Source organism: Physeter macrocephalus, chromosome 15 (assembly GCF_002837175.3).
Source record: "Physeter macrocephalus isolate SW-GA chromosome 15, ASM283717v5, whole genome shotgun sequence".
Lineage (NCBI taxonomy): Eukaryota > Metazoa > Chordata > Mammalia > Artiodactyla > Physeteridae > Physeter > Physeter macrocephalus.
The window spans coordinates 52,541,779-52,560,879 of NC_041228.1; the positions used below are offsets into that span (position 1 = coordinate 52,541,779).

General features: G+C 37.6%; 1 protein-coding gene across 1 annotated transcript in view; it reads right to left on the bottom strand.

Annotated features, from left to right (window-relative positions):
• RALYL (RALY RNA binding protein like) overlaps positions 1-19,101 on the bottom strand; it is an 875,975-nt gene that overhangs the window by 58,942 nt on the left and 797,932 nt on the right. The window lies entirely within an intron of this gene.

The window sequence follows — 19,101 nt, forward strand, 5'->3', positions numbered from 1 at the left end:
GAAATCATAAAGATCAGATCAGAAATAAATGAAAAAGAAATGAAGGAAACAATAGCAAAGATCAATAAAACTGAAAGCTGGTTCTTTGAGAAGATAAAAAAAAAGATAAACCATGAGCCAGACTCATCAAGAAAAAAAAGGAGAAGACTCAAACCAATAGAATTAGAAAAGAAAAAGGAAAAAAGAAACAACAACTGACACTACAGAAATACAAAGAATCATGAGAGATTACTACAAGAAATCAGATGGAAATAAAATGGACAATCTTGATAACTGGACACATTCTTAGAATAGCACCACTTTCCTGGACTGAACCAGGAAGAAATAGAATATATAAAAAGATTAATCACAAGCACTGAAATTGAGACTGTGTTTAAAAATCATCCAACAAACAAAGCCCAGGACCAGATGACTTCACAGCTGAATTCTATCAAACATTTAGAAAAGAGCTAACACCTATCCTTCTCAAACTCTTCCAAAATATAGTAGAGGGAGGAACACTCCCAAAATCATTCTACAAGGCCACCATCACCCTGATACCAAAACCAGACAAAGATGTCACAAAGAAAGAAAACTACAGGCCATTAGCACTGCTGAACACAGATGAAAAAATCCTCAACAAAATAGTAGCAAACAGAATCCAACAGCACATTAAAAAGATCATACACCATGATCAGTGGGGTTTATATCAGGAATGCAAGGATTCTTCAATATACACAAATCATTCAGCGTGATACACCTTATTAACAAATTGAAGGAGAAAAAAACCATGCGATCATCTCATTAGATGCAGAAAAAGCTTTTGACAAAATTCAACTTTGAGTTATGATAAAAACCCTCCAGAGAGTAGGCATAGAGAGGAACTTACCTTAATATAATAAAGGCCATATATGACAAACCCACAGCCAACACCATTCTCAATGGTGAAAAACTGAAACCATTTCCACTAATATCAAGAAGAAGACAAGGTTGCCCACTCTCACCATTATTATTCAACATAGTTTTGGAAGTTTTAGCCACAGCAATCAGAGAAGAAAAAGAAGTAAAAGGAATCCAAATTGGAAAAGAAGTAAAGCTGTCACTGTTTGCAGATGACATGATACTATACATAGAGAATCCTAAATCTGCTACCAGAAAACTACTGCACCTAATCAATGAATTTGGGAAAGTAGCAGGAAACAAAATTAATGTGCAGAAATCTCTTGCATTCCTGTACACTAATGATGAAAAATCTGAAAGAGAATTTAAGGAAACACTCCCATTTACCATTGCAACAAAAAGAATAAAATACATGTGAATAAACGTACCTAAGGCAACAAAAGACCTATATGCAGAAAACTATAAGACACTGAATGATGAAACAAATTAAAAATGACACAAACTGATGGAGAGATGTACCATGTTCTTGGATTGGAAGAATCTACATTGTGAAAATGACTATACTATCCAAAGCAATCTACAGATTCAACGCAATCCCTATGAAACTACCAATGGCGTTTTCCACAGAACTAGAACAAAACATTTCACAATTTGTATGGAAACACAAAAGACCCCGAATAGCCAAAGCAATCTTGAGAAAGAGAAACAGAGCTGGAGGAATCAGGCTTTCTGACTTCAGACTATACTACAAAGGTACAGTAATCAAAACTGTATGGTACTGGTGCAAAAACAGAAATATAGATCAATGGAACAGGATAGAAAGCCCAGAGATAAACCCTCACACATATGGTCAACTAATTTTTGATAAAGGAGGCAAGAATATACAGTGGAGAAAAGTCAGCCCTTTAATAAGTGGTGCTGGGATAACTGGACAGCTACATGTAAAAGAATGAAATTAAAACACTCCCTAACACCATACACAGAAATAAACTCAGAATGGATTAAAGACCTAAATGTAAGGCCAGACACCATCAAACTCTTAGAGGAAAACATAGGCAGAACACTCTATGACATAAATCACAGCAAGATCTTTTTTGACCCACCTCCTAGAGAAATGGAAATAAGAACAAAAATAAACAAATGGGACCTAATGAAACTTAAAAGCTTTTACACAGCAAAGGAAACCATAAACAAGATGAAAAGAAAACCCTCAGAATGGGAGAAAATATTTGCAAATGAAGTTAGTGACAAAGGATTAATCTCCAAAATTCACAAGCAGCTCATGCAGCTCAATATCAAAAAAATGAACAACCCAATCCAAAAAGGGGCAGAAGAACTAAATAGACATTTCTTCAAAGAAGATATACAGATTGCCAACAAACACATGAAAGAAAGCTCAACATCACTAATCGTTATAGAAATGCAAATCAAAACTATAATGAGGTATTACCTCACACCAGTCAGAATGGCCATCATCAAAAAATCTACAAACAATAAATGCTGGAGAGGGTGTGGAGAAAAGGGAACCCTCTTGCACTGCTGGTGGGACTGTATATTTATACAGTCACTATGAAGAACAGTATGGAGATTCCCTAAAAATCTAAAAATAGAACTAGCATACAACCCAGCAATCCCACTTCTGGGCATATACCCTTAGAAAACCATAAATGAAAAAGAGTTATGTACCAAAGTGTTCATTGCAACTCTATTTACAATAGCCATGATATGGAAGCAACCTAAGTGTCCATCGACAGTTGAATGGATAAAGAAGTTGTGGCATATATATACAATGGAATATTACTCGGCCATAAAAGGAAATGAAATTGAGTTATTTGTAGTGAGTTGGATGACCTAGTGTCTGTCATACAGAGTGAAGTAAGTCAGAAAGACAAAAACAAATACCGTATGCTAATACATATATATGGAATCTAAAAAAAAAAAAAAGATTATGAAGAACCTAGGGGCATGACAGGAATAAAGAAGGAGATGTAGAGGTTGGACTTGAGGACATGGGGAGGGGGAAGGGTAAGCTGGGACAAAGTGAGAGAGTGGCAGGGACTAATATATACTACCAAGTGTAAAATAGAAAGGTAGTGGGAACCAGCTGCATAGCACAAGGAGATCAACTCGGTGCTTTGTGACCACCTAGAGGGGTGGGTTAGGGAGGGTGGGAGGGAGACGCAAGTGAGAAGAGATATGGGGATATATGCATATGTATGGCTGATTCAGTTGGTTATAATGCAGAAACTAACACACCATTGTACAGCAATTATACTCCAATAAAAATGTTAAAACAATAAAAAATAAAAACCAGGAGCCAGGTCACATGAGCCGCAGAGCAAATCTATAGCAAAAACTAAATTAAAAGCCATATATCACCACAGGCTACTGTTAGCATTATCTTTTTTAAAAAAGTCATAAAAGGACTTGAAAAGGAATCCTTTTGAATTGAATAAGCCAGCAAGTATAAAATCAAAGAAAAATTTAACAAGATGAAAGCAAAGTATGATTCTTCTCAGAATATTACATTTGTTTCCTGAAGTCTTTCTTGTCAAATAAGAAGTGCTTTTAAACAAATCTGACTCTCTAGAGACTTTAAAGACAAAGTTCCATATGAAAGATTATGTTGCTAGAAATTTTGTAGTGTTTTATTGAAAGCTTCACTTGCAAAATGAGATGGTAATGATAATCTCAATAATGATAACAATAGTTGCAATTTGCTTCTTAAATTGTGTTAGAGACTTTGTTAAGTGCAGTTCATGAATTATCTCATTTAATTCTTACTAGAGCCCTATGAGGAGGTGTTATTATTCCAATTTCATGGATAACAATACAGAGGCTGAAAAAAGTTAAATAATGTGTTGAAGGCCAGTAGTCAAAACTATTTCTATGGAGTGTTGCCAGGTAAATGACAGGAAGTTCAGCTGAATTTGAATTTCAGATAAATGATAAATGTATATATTTTTTGTTACAAGTATGTTCCATGGAATATTGGGGAGATGATTATATTACAAATTAATTCATTTTTTAATCTGAAAAATCAAATTTAAATGGTATCTTGTGTTTTTATTTGCCAGATCTGGAAACTCTACTTCTATCTCACTCCAGAAAAATTTGCATCAGACCACTAGGTTACACTGCATCCTAATCTTCTGTTATGTACAGGCAATTCCTGATTTACTTACTTGAAATTTATGGGATAAATTTCAAACATCTAGCACAGCATCAAGACCCTTTATGATTTGGACTCCACTTTACTGATCTCCACATTCAGGGCTGTATCCAATGCCAAGGTTCTGAGGCAGGAGCTGAATGGTGTGTGTCTGGAGGCCAGTGTAGCTGTCATGGGCTGAGTGGGAGAGAACTCAGAGCCACATCAGAGAGGGGACAGGGACCAGATAACACAGGCCTTTGGAGATCACTGTAAGGACATATGTTTCTACTTTGAGTAAGGTGGACAGCTATTGGTGAATTTAAAACGGAATGACCTGGCTTAAGTTTTAACAGGACCAAATTGGCTGCCGCTTGGAGAGCAATGTGAGAGGGACAAGGGTGGAAGCAAGGAGGGATTGCAAGTATCAGGCAACAGCTCAAGAGGCTGCTTTTCTTGAGCTGTTGGGCTTCAAGGATTATGCGGGTTCAGGATGCAAGCTCTGGGTGACAACTTCTAACTTAGAGCTAGAAAGAGGGGAATCATTCTTCCAGTTTTAGTGTGGAATCTGGTGTGGCTTCACATTGAGACATGAAGGGAATTTGTTCCAGGTGAACCTTGTGGATGTTACATCTTTAGATGCAGAAGAGGCAGCCCTACTGGTGGAGAGCAATGTTCTGTCACAAAAGGCAGCAGCAAAGGCTGTGGCAAAACTGTACCCTCAAGGGGAGAGCAGGTGGTGGGCAGGCAGCTGGAGCACATAATCAGACATGATCCTGAACACAGCTGAGACACTTCCTGGACCCCCCCCAGAGACCACTGGGAGAGACAGGGGGTGGCCAGGTACTGCAATTATGCAAGAGTTCATATGACGCTGTTAGACTTTAATTTTTAATTTAACTATGACCTAATTTATACCTACATAGGCATGGAAGCATTAGGGTTAGCAAAATTAAACTAATGAATTTAAAGAACAAACCACAAACACTTAGCAAATTTTACCTGAATGTCTACTTTATGCTAAGCATGTGCTTTTTAGATATTACCTCATTTACTTTTCACGACAATCCCAGATCAGGCATATATTATTATCAATTCCTTTTTACTGATGAAAGACATAGATAACTAGCTTGCACAAAATCATGGAGATTTGAACTACTTCCATCAGAAATTCACATTTAACTGACTGCAGACAGAGTTCATGTTTTTAACAACTAAGCCATTTAGCCTCCTGGGGAAAATAAAGTTCACCCTAATGAGCTAAGCAGAGTTCTTTAGCAAAAATAAAAATGATTGAAATCAAGGGAGATGCCAAAAGAAATACTCTGAAATTCACTCTGATGAACATTTATTATAGAAGGATCAGAGCTCCCAAAGAGGCTGGATTCCAAGATGGGAAGCCAGAGCAACTATGTCAGCCTATCACACCCTTTGCCTCAGATCAAAGTCTTAGCCATATCCTATTTCTGTTGAGAAGAGCTGGCCACTTAGTTGTCATGGCCTTGGCCATTTTTGCCTCAAAAGCATGTCACCCAGCCCAGGTCACTTGCAGGACACATGTACCATGATTGTTCATCCTATCCCTAACTCCATTTAAATTATGAATGGAGGCTTTCTTTATGTCCTTAATATCTGTTGTCAGGAGGATAGGGAAGATAGCATATGATGGGTTGACAGAGTTCAAGATGAAGGTTTTGAACACAGACCCGAATCAAACAGGTTAAGTAAACACTATCTTGCTCCCTTGTGATATATATACCTCTAACCAATTCAGTTGGCACTACCGTTGGGAATGTGTCTCCCAAGTTCTTTTTTGTCCTCTAGATAGTTTAGTCCATATGGTGATATTAAAAAGAGATCAAAGTACAGTTGATATGGGGGAGCATCCAGGTGAAGGATTTCATTAGGAAAGAAACAAAAAGCTTCAAAAAGAAGGAAACATTTTCAGTCCAACTCATGAAGGCCAAGAATATTGATCAGAATGCTTTACACATTCCAGATTTTCAGTGGTATATCAGAAAGCCTGCTTTGAGTTCTATTCAACTATAGCATTGGATTTGTGGTTCAGACCTTTCCCAATGTGCATAGCAATTCAAGAGTTTGTTAAGCCCAGGTGACTCACTGCTTAGTTGAATGATTTGTTAAACGCTGAAAGATATATCACAATGTAGTACTCAGCTTGCATGCCTAAGTATTACACAATCCAGCTAGGTAATTCCACTGTGGATTCTTACTAGATTTGCCTCATTTGATTGCATGTAGTCAGCAAAAGTAATTACAAGTAGAATTCAAAACAGCTCAAATTCTCTAATGCATTTAAATGCTTGGTCTGTCTATAGTTTCCTTTGGGAATTGATGTATCTCTGTAGTTTCAAACCTCAGCCTGGTAAAATTACAAATTCCTGTGCTCTTCCCCAGATAATCAATAGCAGCATTTTTAGCAAGCACCTTAGGTCTTTGGACGTGAGTGGACCAAAAACTTTGCTTTGGAAAACACTGACTAGCCTCTCGAAGGCTCCTGAAGGTAGCTGACAGCTCATGATGTCCTCAGGTGTACAGAGTCACCTTTCTTATTCATCTCTCCCATTAAACCTGGGGAGAGTTCATTCACCCTTTTGAATTAGCAGAGCACTAAGCATTCACTTTTCTATAGAATTTCCATTTTGACACAGACTACTTCTTTGTGGATTACGTTATTTTATATAAAAGGGGATTACAATTTTGGTGGATATGGAAAAAGTAAAAGAGCTTGAAACGTAAATGTCTTGTGAAGTTTTTAGTAGTTTTATCAAAAAATCTATTTACCTATCTGCCTATCAATCCATCGACCCACCCACCCACCACCTACCTAATATGAAATATCTAAAGTATTTTGGATATTAAATATACTTTATGTAATTCCCCACTTGTAAACTACATCTTTCATATTGGTCTTATCAAAATAGAGGGCTTTGTATGTTTTGTCTGTAGCTTTTATCCTCAGGTAATTGATAGCCTTCTATTTTTATTTTATTTTATTTTTTGCTCTTTTTCCTTTTTACTTATGTTTTTAAAAAATTAATTTTTTTTATACAGCAGGTTCTTATTAGTCATCCATTTTATACACATTAGTGTATACATGTCAATCCCAATCTCCCAATTCATCCCACCACCACCAACCTCTGCTGCTCTCCCCCCTTGGTGACCATAATTTTGTTCTCTACATCTGTGTCTCAATTTCAGCCCTGAAAACTGGTTCATCTGTACCATTTTTCTAGGTTCCACATATATGTGTTAATATACGATATTTGTTTTTCTCTTTTGAACTTACTTCACTCTGTATGACAATCTCTAGATCCATCCACGTCGCTAAAAATGACCCAATTCCGTTCCTTTTTATGGCTGTGTAATATTCCAGTGTATATATGTACCACATCTTCTTTATCTATTTGCCTGTTGATGGGCATTTAGGTTGCTTCCATGACCTGGTTGTTGTAAATAGTGCTGCAATGAACATTGGGGTGCATGTGTCTTTTGTTTTTTTTTTTTTTAGACTGCTATTAACATTTTAATGTATTTTATTCTTTTGTCTCTTGCAATTTTTGTATTACTCTAATAATAGTATGATCTTTCTTTTTTTTTAACATCTTTATTGGAGTATAACTGTTTTATAATAGTGTGTTAGTTTCTCCTTTACAACAAAGTGAATCAGTTATACATATACCTATGTTCCCATATCTCTTTCCTCTTGTGTCTCCCTCCCTCCCACCCTCCCTATCTAATTTACATTTGGTAGTGTATATATGTCCTTGCCACTCTCTCACTTCGTCACAGCTTACCCTTCCCCCTCCCCGTATGCTCAAGTCCATGCTCTAATAGGTCTGTGTTTTATTCCCGTCCTACCGGTAAAGTCTTCATGACATTTTTTTTCCTTAGATTCCATATATATGTGTTAGCATACGATATTTTTTTGGTCCTCTTGACTTACTTCACTCTGTATGACAGACTCCAGTTCTATCCACCTCATTACAAATAACTCCGTTTCATTTCTTTTTGTGGCTGAGTAATATTCCATCGTATATATGTGCCACATCTTCTTTATCCATTCATCTGTTGATGGACACTTAACATGCTTCCATGTCCTGGCTATCGTAAATAGAGCTGCAATGAACATTTTGGTACATGACTCTTTTTGAATTATGGTTTTCTCAGGGTATATGCCAGGTAGTGGGATTGCGGGTTCGTATGGTAGTTCTATTTGTAGTTTTTTAGGGAAACTCCATAGTGTTCTCCATTGTGGCTGTATCAATTGACATTCCCAGCAGCAGTGCAAGAGTGTTCCCTTTTCTGCACACCCTCTACAGCATTTATTGTTTCTAGAGTTTTTGATGATGGCCATTCTGACCGGTGTGAGATGATACCTCATTGTAGTTTGGGTTGGCATTTCTCTAATGATTAATGATGTTGAGCATTTCTCTCATGTGTTTGTTGGCAATCTGTGTCTCTTCTTTGGAGATATGTCTATTTAGTTCTGCTGGCCATTTTTGGATTGGGTTGTCTGTTTTTTGGTATTGAGCTGCATGTGTGGCTTCTAAATTTTGGATATGAATCCTTTGTCAGTTGCTTCATTTGCAAATATTTTCTCTCGTTCTGAGGGTTGTCTTTTGGTCTTGTTTATGGTATCCTTTGCTGTGCAAAAGCTTTTAAGTTTCATTAGGTCCCATTTGTTTTTTTTTGTTTTTATTTGCATTTCTCTAGGAGATGGGTCCAAAAGGATCCTGCTGTGATTTATGCCATAGAGTGTTCTGCCTATGTTTTCCTCTAAGAGTTTGATAGTGTCTGGCCTTACATTTAGGTCTTTAACCCATTTTGAGTTTATTCTTGTGTGTGGTGTTAGGGATTGTTCTAATTTCATACTTTTACATGTAGCTGTCCAGTTTTCCCAGCACCACTTATTGAAGAGGCTGTCTTTTCTCCACTGTATATCCTTCCCTCCTTTATCAAAGATAAGGTGACCATATGTGTGTGGGTTTATCTCTGGGCTTTCTATCCTGTTTCATTGATCTATATTTCTGTTTTTGTGCCAGTACCATACTGTCTTGATTACTGTAGCCTTGTAGTATAGTCTGAAGTCAGGGAGCCTGATTCCTCCAGCTCCATTTTTCGTTCTCAAGATTGCTTTGGCTATTCGGGGTCTTTTGTGTTTCCACACAAATTGTGAAATTTTTTTTTCTAGTTCTGTAAAAAATGCCAGTGGTAATTTGATAGGGATTACATTGAATCTGTAGATTGCTTTGGGTAGTAGAGTCATTTTCACAATGTTGATTCTTCCAATCCAAGAACATGGTTTTCTCTGGGTATATGCCCAGTAGTGGGATTGTTGGATCATATGGTAATTTTATTTTTAGCTTTTAAAGGAACCTCCATACTGTTCTCCATAGTGGCTGTATCAATTTACATTCCCACCAACAGTGCAGGAGGGTTCCCTTTTCTCCACACCCTCTCCAGCATTTGTTGTTTTTAAATATTCTGATGATGCCCATTCTAACTGATGTGAGGTTATACCTCATTGTAGTTTTGTTTTGCATTTCTCTAATAATTAGTGATGTTGAGCAGCTTTTCATGTGCTTCTTGGCAATGTGTATGTCTTCTTTGGAGTAATGTCTATTTAAGTCTGCTGCCCATTTTTGGATTGGGTTGTTTGTTTTTTTAATATTGAGCTGCATGAGCTATTTATATATTTTGGAGATTAATCTTTGTCTGTTGATTCATTTGCAAATATTTTCTCCCAGTCTGAGAGTTGTCTTTCATCTTGTTTGTAATTTCCTTTGCTTTCAAAATCTTTTTAAGTTTCATTAGGTCCCATTTGTTGATTTTTGTTTTTATTTCCATTACCCTAGGTGGTAAAAAAATCTCTTGCTGTGATTTATGTCAAAGAGTGTTTGTCTTATTTTTTCCTCTAAGAGTTTTATAGTGTCTAGTCTTACATTTAGGTCTCTAATTCATTTTGAGTTTATTTTTGTGTATGGTGTTAGGGAGTGTTCTAATTTCATTCTTTACATGTAGCTGTCCATTTTTCCCAGCACCACTTATTGAAGAGACTGTCTTTTCTCCATTGTATATCCTTGCCTCCTTTGTCATAGATTAGTTGACCATAGGTGCATGGGTTTATCTCTGGGCTTTCTATCTTGTTCCACTGATCTATATTTCTGTTTTTGTGCCAGTACCATATTGTCTTGATTAGTGTAACTTTGTAGAATAGTCTGAAGTCAGGGAGCCTGATTCCTCCAGCTCCACTTTTTTTCCCTCAAGATTGCTGTGGCTATTCGGGGTCTTTTTTGTCTCCATACAAACTTTAAGATTTTTTGTTCTAGTTCTGTAAAAAATGCCATTGGTAATTTGAAAGGCATTGCATTGAATCTGTAGATTGCTTTGGGTAGCTTAGTCATTTTCACCATATTGATTCTTCCAATCCAAGGACATGGTATATCTCTCCACCTGTTGGTATGATCTTTAATTTCTTTCATCAGTGTCTTATAGTTTTCTGCATACAGGTCTTTTTTCTCCCTCGGTAGGTTTATTCGGAGGTATTTTATTCTTTTTGTTGCACTGGTAAATGGCAGTGTTTCCTTAATTTCAGATTTTTCATTATTAGTGTATAGGAATGCAAGAGATTTCTGTGCATTAATTTTGTATCCTGCAACTTTACCAAATTCATTGATTAGCTCTAGTAGTTTTCTGGTGGCATCTTTAGGATTCTCTATGTATAGTATCATGTCACCTGCAAACAGTGACAGTTTAAATTCTTCTTTTCCAATTTGTATTCCTTTTATTTATTTTTCTTCTCTGATTGCCATGACTAAGACTTCCAAAACTATGTTGAATAATAGTGGTGAGAGTGGACATCCTTGTCTCGTTCCTGATCTTACAGGAAATGCTTTCAGTTTTTCACTATTGAGAATGATGTTTGCTTTGTGTTTGCCATATATGGCCTTTATTATGTTGAGTTAGGTTTCCTCTATGCCCACTTTCTGGAGAGTTTTTATCATAAATGGGTGTTGAATTTTGTCAAAACCTTTTTCTGCATCTATTGAGGTTATCAGATGGTTTTTATCCTTCAATTTGTTAATATGGTGTATCACATTGATTGATTTGCATATATTGAAGAATCCTTGCATCCCTGGGATAAATCCCCCTTGATCATAGTGTATGATCCTTTTAATTTATATTCATCAGTGATATTGGTCTGTAATTTTCTTTTTTGTAGTATCTTTGTCTGGTTTTGGTATCAGGGTGATGGTGGCCTCATAGAATGAGTTGGCGAGTGTTCCTTCCTCTGCAATTTTTTGGAAGAGTTTGAGAAAGATGGTGTTAGCTCTTTTCTAAATAGATAGTATTTTGATAGAACTCCATGACCTTTTGATAGAATTCACCTGTGAGGCCATCTGGTTCTGGGCTTTTGTTTGTTGGAAGTTTTTTAATCATAGATTCAATTTCATTAATTGTGATTTGTCTGTTCATATTTTCTAATTCCTCCTGGTTCAGTCTTGGAAGTTTATACCTTTCTAAGAATTTGTCCATTTCTTCCAAGTTGTCCATTGTATTGGCATAGAGTTGCTTATAATAGTCTCAGGATGCTTTGTATTTCTGTGGTGTCTGTTGTAACTTCTTCTTTCTCATTTCTAATTTTATTGATTTGAGTCTTCTCCCTCTTTTTCTTGATGAGTCTGGCTAATGGTTTATCAATTTTGTTTATCTTCTCAAACAACCAGCTTTTAGTTTTATTGATCTTTGCCCTTGTTTTCTTTGTTTCAATTTCACTTATCTCTGCTCTGATCTTTATGATTTCTTTCCTTCTGCTAACTTTGGGTTTGGTTTGTTCCTCTTTCTCTAGTTCCTTTAGGTTTAAGGTTAGATTGTTTATTTGAGATTTTTCTGGTTTCTTGAGGTAGGCTTGTACAGCTATAAACTTCCCTCTTAAAACTGCTTTTGCGGTGCCATATAGGTTTTTGATTGTTGTGTTTTTATTGTCATTTGTCCCTAGATATACTCTTGTTTCCTCTTTGATTTCTTCAGTGATGTCTTGGTTATTTAGTAACATATTGTTTAACCTCCATGTGTTTGTGTTTTTTACGTTTTTTTCCCTGTAATTGATTTCTAATCTCATAGTGCTGTGGTCAGAAAAGATGCTTGATATGATTTTAATTTTCTTAAATTTACTGAGGCTTGATTTGTGACCCAGGATGTGATCCATCTTGGAGAATGATCCATGCACACTTGAGAAGAAAGTGTATTCTTCTGTTTTTGGATGGAATGTCCTATAAATATCCATTGAATCTATGTGGTCTATTGTGTCATTTAAAGCTTGTGTTTCTTGCATGAAATATCTTTTTCCATCCCCTCACCTTCAGTCTGTATGTGTCCCTAGGTTTGAAGTGGGTCTACTGCAGATGTGTGTCATTTAAAGCTTGTGTTTCCTTATTAATTTTCTGTTCAGATGATCTATCCCTCAGTGTAAGTGAGTTGTTAAAGTGCCCTACTATTATTGTGTTACTGTCGATTTCCTCTTTTATAGGTGTTAGCAGTTGCCTTATGTATTGAGGTGCTCTATGTTGAGTGCATATATATTTATAATTGTTATATCTTCTTCTTGGATTGATCTGTTGATCATTATGTAGTGTCCTTCCTTGTCTCATGTAACATTCTTTATTTTAAAGTCTATTTTATCTGATATGAGTATTGCTACTCCAGCTTTCTTTTGATTTCCATTTGCATGAAATATCTTTTTCCATCCCCTCACCTTCAGTCTGTATGTGTCCCTAGGTTTGAAGTGGGTCTACTGCAGATGGCATATATATGGGTCTTGTTTTTGTATCCATTCAGCAAGCCTGTGTCTTTTGGTTGGAGCATATAATCCATTCACGTGTCAGGTAATTATCGATATGTATGTTCCTATTACCATTTTCTTAACTGTTATGGGTTTGGTTTTGTAGGTCCTTTTCTTCTCTTGTGTTTCCCACTTAGAGAATTTCCTTTAGCATTTGTTGTAAAGCTGGTTTGCTGGTGCTGAATTCTCTTAGCTTTTGCTTGTCTATAAGTCTTTGACATCTTCATCGAATCTGAATGAGATCTTTGCTGGGTAGAGTAATCTTGGTTGTAGTTTCCTCCCTTTCATCACTTTAAGTATATCATGTCACTCCTTTCTGCCGTGTAGAGTTTCTGCTGAGAAATCAGCAGTTCATCTTATAGGAGTTCCCTTATATTTTATTTGTCATTTTTCCCTTGTTGGTTTCAATAATTTTCCTTTGTCTTTAATTTTTGCCAGTTTGATTACTATGTGTCTCAGCGTGCTTCTCCTTGGGTTTATCCTGTATGGGACTCTGCGCTTCCTGGACCTCGTTGCCTATTTCTTTTCCCATGTTATGGAAGTTTTCGACTATAATTTCTTCAAATATTTTCTCTGGTCCTTTCTCTCTCTTTTCTCTTTCTGGGACCCCTATAATGTGAATGTTGTTGTGTTTAATGTTATCCCAGAGGTAGTTATTGTATTGTTCATCTCTGTTTGTTTGTTCTTTAATTCTTCTAGATCTTTGTTAAACATTTCTTGCATCTTCTCAATCTTTTCCTCCATTCTTTTTCCGAGGTCCTGGATCATCTTCACTATCATTATTCTGAATTCTTTTTCTGGAAGGTTGCCTATCTCACTTCATTTAGGTTTTTTTGGCGTTTTATCTTGTTCTTTCATCTGATACATAACCCTCTGCCTTTTCATCTTCATCTTTCTGTGAATGTGGTTTTTGTTTTACAGGCTGCAGGATTGTAGTTCATCTTGCTTCTGCTGTCTGCCCTCTGGTGGATGAAGCTATCTAAGAGGCTTGTGCAAGTTTCCTGATGGGAGGGACTGGTGTTGGGTACAGCTGGCTGTTGCTCTGTTGGGCAAAGCTCTGTAAAACTTTAATCCTCTTGTCTGCTGATGGGTGGGGCTGGCTTCCCTCCTTGTCGGTTGTTTGGCCTGAGGCAACCCAACACTGGAGCCTACCTGGGCTCTTTTTTATTTTTATTTTTATTTTTTGTGGTACGCGGGCCTCTCACTGTTGTGGCCTCTCCCGTTGCGGAGCACAGGCTCCGGACGCGCAGGCCCAGCGGTCATGGCTCACGGGCCCAGCCGCTCCGTGGCATGCGGTATCCTCCCGGACTGGGGCACGAACCCGCGTCCCCTGCATCAGCAGGCGGTCTCTCATCCACTGCGCCACCAGGGAAACCCTACCTGGGCTATTTGATGGGACTAATGGTGGACCCTGGGTGGGCTTATCACAAGGGTACTTCCTGGAACTTCTGCTGCCAGTGTCCTTGTCCTCACAGTGAGAGAGAGCCACCATCCACCTCTGCAGGAGACCCGCCAACCCTAGCAGGTAAGTCTGCTTCAGTTTCCTATGGGGTCACTGCTATTTCCCCTGGGTCCCAATCACATACTACTTTGTGTCTGCCCTCCAAGAGTGTAGTTTCTCTTTCCCCCAGTCCTGTTGAAGTCCTGTAATCAAATCCCAGTAGCCTTCAAAGTCTGATTCTCTAGGAATTCCTCCTCCTGTTGCCAGACCCCCATGTTCGAAATCCTGATGTGGAGCTCAGTACCTTCGCTCCAGTGGGTCGACTTCTGTGGTATAAGTGTTCTCCAGTTTGTGAGTCACCCACCCAGCAGTTATGGGATTTGATTTTATTGTGATTGCGCCCCTCCTATCTTCTCATTGTGGCTTGTCCTTTGTCTTTGGATGGGGGGTATCTTTTTTGGTGAGTTTCAGTGTCTTCCTGTCAATGATTTTTCAGCAGTTAGTTGTGATTCTGGTGTTCTTGCAAGAGGCAGTGAGAGCACGTCTTTCTATTCTGCCATCTTGAACCAATTCGAATTTTTGATAGCCTTCTTGATGGAAATAATATGATTTCCTTCTTTATTCCCATAGCAAAAATCTCATTAGTGGTCAATCAATAAATATTTACTAATGGATTTATTCGGAAACCAGTATGGTAACAGTTTGATAGTGTTTGTATAATGCGTCAATATAGAGTTCAATTTTAAATATATTCAAGTCTTAATTTATAGGCACTAATGAAATACATAGGCATAGATTATTATAGAAGCACAGATTTTTAGCCCTGGCTCACTTCTTATAAATTATGAAGTCCAAGTATATTATTTTTTACATGAGGAAATCAGTCTTCTCTAAAGCATTAAGCTACTTGAGAAAAGCAACCATTTACTTCAACATTTCACTTTAAACATAAAGCAATAGTTTTAGTTATCTGTACAATTTTTGTAGCACCTGATTCACACACAGTAGGCACCTGAACATTAGTTGAATGGATTGTTTAATGGAAATCGATTTCACTAACTGGATATTTAGATCTAGGCAATGTATGGAGCAGCTTCCCACATGCTCCACAAGGGGTGCCACCACTTATGGCTGTCCCACTATCACATTTTGCTGAATCTCCTTTGCTTCAGATACAAGTCTTGTTTCCCATTCATTTCAGATTTTCTTTGAGCAGCTGACTGAGCACGTGGATACCAGTTCTTCTTTTTGGTTCCTACTGTATGTGCTAAAGACCTAATTATAATGTATCCTTGCTGAATCTGTAATCATTCCCACTCTTCAAAAAGAGAATATTTGTGTTTTTACTTTTCTTTCAGGAACCAAGGATGATTTGGTTCATGTGGTCTGGAAAAGAGAAAATAGTATACACCAGAACAGTGAATTTTCTCTTGGCCAATCACTGGGAGGGACTCCCCAGTCTCCATTTAGACTGCAGGGACTGAGTACTACACTCACCCTCACTCATTGTTTTCCAAGTTTTAGAAATGAAATGAGATACTAGAGATAGTATCCTTACCTCCCATTAGCTAAACCCCCAATTATAATGCAAGACATGAGGGAGAAAACCTGAGAACCTCCAGGCAGCAAAAGTTCTAATCAGTTACTTTCTGTGTGTTTAGAACATAAACCAAACACTATGGTTTGGCTTTGTTCCCTTGGCTGCATGCTCAACCCTTGCTCTTTCAGACATGGTGTTCCTGGAACACAGACTCACTCAGAAGAAAGATCAAACAAAATGGATTTTAGAAATTTCTGACCTAACCTTACTATTTTGCAGATAAGAAAGTTGAGACTCAGAGAAGTTATGTTTAAGGTGAATCAATTGGATTGGATAGTGACAGATCTGGGACTGAAATGGGCCTTGCTATCTCTTTCATGACAGCTGACTTTTCATAGCTGTCTTGTCTTGCTCTTGTACTTCTATCTGCTATTTGGAGTGATTTCATGCACATGTAGATGAGCCATCTTGCATCTGAGACTCTCAGTTCCTTGAATTCTTCATATGCAGTGACTTTTCTTCTGATCTCAATTCCATCACCCCCTCCCATGGATTTTCTCATCACCTAACTGTCACTCCTCTGAAATATCTCAGTCTCTGAGGACAACCATTGCTTTTCTCCTATTCATTTCCTTTCCTTTCCTCTGGTCCTTAATGGTATAGGGACTTCTATTCCCTTCGTGCCTCTGTTTTCTCCTTCTCAGCCCCCTCTTAGGATCCCCTCCTTCCCTGCTCAACAGTGGTTCTCAAAGAGAACCCCAGACTGGCAGTATCAGCATGACTTGGGAACCCGTTAGAAATGCGAATTCCCAGACACACTCAGCATACTGAATCAGAAGCTCTTCGAATGGGACACAGCAATATGTGTTTTAACCATCTGGAATGGGAATTAACAAACTCCAGGTTATTCTGATGCACCTTAGAGTTTGCAAACTAGTACTCTTTAATTCTTGGTCTCTAGCCTCAACTGGTTATGGACACTAACCATCAATCTTTATATGTTTTCCAAATTAGTGATCTTCTATGTTTTCCATTCTCGCTTCTTCAAATCTTCTCCTTTCTCCTTAAATCTGTGACAATGCCCATCTCTCCTCACTCTCCAGAGATTATCACCCTCTGACTTACAGTTCGTGCTTGAATTCCCTCAAGCACCTGCCACCAAGTCCTCAGATTTACTAGTTTGTTGCAATGAAAGGGTGTCCCTCTTCACGTCGAAGGCCAGCCTATACATACACCTGTGTCCTAAATTCCTTTCCCGTCAGCACTGGGGATTTTCTTTCTCCTCAGCAAGCTCTCTCTCTCTCTTTCCTGGCATCCTCCACCCAATTTCAATTTAAATTCATGCACTTAGGGATTTTGATTCTAAGTGTGATAAAAGCACTGTAGGGTTTTAAGCAAGGGAGTAGCATTATCTGGTATACAGTTTAAAAGAATTTTATCTTCCTTGTGTGGAGAATGGATTGCATGGGCTGAAGCAAAAAAGTCAGTTTAGCTGTAGTGGAGATGTAACTAGCTTTGGGCTATGATTTGGAGGTAGAATGAATGGGGGAAGGTGGAGCGAATCAAAGGTAATCGTTGTCTTTTTGGTTTTTAACAACTGTGTGGATAATGATGCTGTTTACCAGAAAGAGGAAGGCTGGAAAGTAATAAGATGGCTGGAAAAAATCAAGAATGTTTCTGGCATGATAAATTTCAATTGTTTATTGAACATTTATGAAGAGAGAGGCATCTACTTGAGTCTAGAATTCCAGGAAGAGATGAAAAGTAGAAATACAAATTTAGGAATCTTTGGCCTATAAATAATACTCAAAGCTCTGGTGTTTGATGAAGTTACCTTGTGAAAGTGTGTAGAAAGAGAAGGTGGCCCATGACAAAGCCCTGGGCTATTCCATTCTTTAGTGGGAATATGACGGGAAAGTTTCTAGCACGGGTGAATGATAATGAACAACTAGTATTCTGAGAAATTCTCCTAACCAGTTTTCAGCCAAATTCTGCTGACAGGTTAATTAAAATAAGAACGTAGAGGCAACCATTGGTAATGGCAACATGGAGGCCTCCAGAGATCTCAACAAAAGCAGTCACAATGAGATGGTGACCATAAAAGTCTGATTAGAATGGCTTGAGGAACTTATGTTGTTGGATTAAAGTCCTGCCTAAGGAGAAGCTGAGAAACTTGGTAGTCTTTCATTCTAGTCCCTGCTCAACAGACTCTAGAAAGCAAAAAAGTTCTAAAAATAGGTACTCAAGTCCTTCAAACTGATGCAGACTTTTGTGAAAATAAGGGTGGTTGTTAAAGGCTCATATCTGAAAAGTTTAAATAAAGGTACCATGCAATTTAAACAGAGCTGGAATGTTAAAAATCAATATAGAATCCATAAATGAAACTAGGGATAGGGTAGTTACCATGCCAAAACAACAACCACGACAAAATCAGTTAAATAACAGTAGGTATTAAAACAAATTGGAATCTGATATTACCTAGGATAAATCAAGTTTAATGCAATCAGTCCATAGATACTTGAGAGCTGGCAACACACACACACATACACACACATTTGCCTTATTCTTATTAGTCAGTCCCCTTAAGATAGTATATTTAATTTTCATGGCTGATAAAATATGAGGAGTAGCATTCTCATCAGCATATATTTACCAAGTCCCTGGTGTGATTATACAGGAAAGAACATCTGGAAATGAGCAGTATAATGATTACAACATTGGGAAAACAAAACATGTAAAGAATCAAGTCTCGGTCAAATCCTCAACTCATAAAAACTGGTTTTCAAGCAGCACAGGCACTGAAGATGATAAACTGGCTATACACGGAAGGATCATCTTAATGAGCAGAGTGTACAAAGGGCTGTTGGCCATATAACTAATATAATTATCATCAGTGAGTGACACTACTAAATAAGAGGGGAGTCATGTATCGTCCAGTAAATGGTTGTTTTGTTACCAGGATATTATACCTATGCACAGCTCATGTGTAACTGCACAAACACAAGATTCCTTTCATGATGAAGCATTTGAGAAAGATAATCTTTCATATGAGGCTGTAAATATACCTAATCTCATATATAATAGTCCTGTTCATTCATTTATTCCCTCATATTTTAAATTAGCAAAAATATATTGAGCACTTATTATGTGCAAAGCACTGTTTGAGGTTGCCTTAAATATATGCATGTAAGAAAGAAATAAGCCCCCAATAATTAATCTATATT